The following is a 2,468-nucleotide window of genomic DNA, read 5'->3' on the forward strand; positions in this document are numbered from 1 at the left end:
GACATAGATGTTACATAGATAACAAGCTGATAAGTGTCGCATTAGTGTATAAAATGCTAGGCTAAAATTGCGCTTAACTCCTACGTATCAGTAGTTATAACAACATGCTAGAGCTTTAAAAGCGAAAACCATAAGTTTGGTAGCAGTGTGCTGTATTTTCCTGGCTCGGCTGCGCTTGGCAAATGTTACGGTAAGATTCAATAGCGTAATCTGCGCTTTTTAAGATAGGTGTGCACGCTAAGTAAATACAGTTCTGGCTAGTAACTGTGTGAACCTTAAAGTAAAAGAACTGATTTTAAAAAGTGCAAATAAAATCACCTGGCTACACTAGTATCCTAATTCAACATGCAGACCTTGATTCTGGTTACAAGGGAACAGTGCTTATGTTAGTCTAGTGTCAACATGAGTTATATAGGTATATAATGCTAGGCAAGAGTTCTGGCTTGTGCGTTTAAGCTTGTAGCAGTGGTATGGGTATAGAAACTAGTCAAACTTTAAGTCTCACATACAGTGGGGGCAATAGTGATCGACAGTTGCTAGTGTGAGCTGCTTAGAGATAAGTAAAAGCATACGTTCCAACAATGAAGACAGATTCAAATAATAGTAAAGTGGGAAAAATAAAAATAAAAAAGAAAGTCAGTTATGAGTCCACAGACCAGTCCCTTTTAACCCATGCCGGTTCGTGGCAAGTCTCCAGGAGTAGAAAGGCAGCGGACATCGGAGCGTTGCTCGCATGCCGGGGGTCCCCTCTGACCCCAGACCTGTGTAGAGGGCAGCAACTTCGGACCGCCGACCAGAGGGCTCCGTGTGTTCAAAGTATTCCCATGTCTGGTGCAGTGGAGAATGCCGGTGTTCCATCGCCGCCTGTGGCGGGCTTTCTTCCTGCAGGGTGGTTGCTGTCGCGGAGGCAAACTCCCCATGACCCTCAGCCCGGGCGGGCCGCGTGCCTGTATGGCTAGCGTGGGGATGGTTGCTGCGCCAGGAGTAAGGCGCCTCTGATCCCTCTTTCTCGCTGCAGTAATCGGGTATGGATTGTATAGCCGCCATTTCGGAGCTTGTGTTTGCGCGGGTCGAGTGTTCATGTGGCGTGAGTCAGGCTGTCGCTTCTGTGGCAGTTTAGCAGTCGAGTGGGTCTGTGTTGGATGGTGTATCTTTTCCATCAGTTTTCGCCAGAAGTCGTTAAAGATTTTCTCCAGTCTGGCCGCACATCCAGATTCGTCCTGGCTGCTGATAAGCCACGTGGACGCCGCCATCTTTGGCGAGTCTCTTGGCCCTCCGATGGGTGTTTTTGTGCCCACCGTGGCTGAGGGGACTCCTAGTAGTGGACCGGGATCACCCCCGCCGGTCCATAGGGGGGGGTTGCGGGGTGCTCGCGGGTGGCGCTCAGCTCTCGGGCCGCTCCGGACTGGGAACTCGGCCGCTGCTCCCCGCCATTGCGCTCCCGGCCGCATGCTTCCGCGGGTCAATCCTGGTGCCTGTTGTCCGTTCACGGTCCGCATCACCGGTTCACCGTGTGGACTGTGAACAGGGTCGTCGTTTAAGGTCAGTGTGTGCCGGTTCATGAGGTTTGGAGGTGCCTTTTTAGCTGTTTTTTGCAGTTTAGTCAGGAGCATCAGTTAGGCACGTCTTCCCTCCATGGCAGTCAGGCCCCGCCCCCCTGAAATGCTGTTTTAATGCTGTTTAATTACCTTTTGAAGGGTCACTCACCAAACCCAAATAATAAGACCAAAGTTAGTCATTGTACATGACCACTTTGCAACAGATTGTTTGCCAGGGTTGTCATGAAATAAAGAGGATTTCTTAACCCCCTGTCGTGGAGAGTAACCTACACAATGTGAAGAGATCTCTAAAGTCTTCATGGAGATTTACAGTAAACAAACAAAGAAAAAGGTTACCTGCGCTCTTCCAAAATCCCTATGCATATTTAAACAAATGGAGGTTATTTAGTTTCTCCAATGGCCATGAGAGACTTTAGCCCACCTGCCCCGTTAAGGCAGACCTCTCAGGTGGGTCCTACACTGACCTTTCACCTTTCACCTTGCTTCCTTGAGCTTCTGGCAAAGATATCTCTGAGACAGAAAGGGGTATTTTTTATATACACCTCTACATGCTTATTAACCCCCAATAAGGAACACATGGGATGGGCGACAGCATTGTAACATAGCTGGGTGATACACAAGTGAATACAAATACAAAGAAACAAGTCCTGCGCTCAAACTCCCATCACTACTGGGCGGCAGCAGCAGCAGCGACCATAGTACACATCAGCCCCAATACATACAGTAAAAACCAAAGAAAAATGTTACCTGCACTCTTCCCAAATCCCTATGTATATTTAAACAAATTGAGGTTATTTAGCTTCATGAAGATATGCCTCGAGGACCAAAAAAAGCAAACCATATCCTTTTCAAACTGACCAATGTGATCCTGATTAAAGTGGCAACCTGTTATTCTCTCTTTTAAAGGTT

The sequence above is a fragment of the Pelobates fuscus genome, chromosome 2 (assembly GCF_036172605.1).
Source record: "Pelobates fuscus isolate aPelFus1 chromosome 2, aPelFus1.pri, whole genome shotgun sequence".
Taxonomy (NCBI): Eukaryota; Metazoa; Chordata; class Amphibia; order Anura; family Pelobatidae; genus Pelobates; species Pelobates fuscus.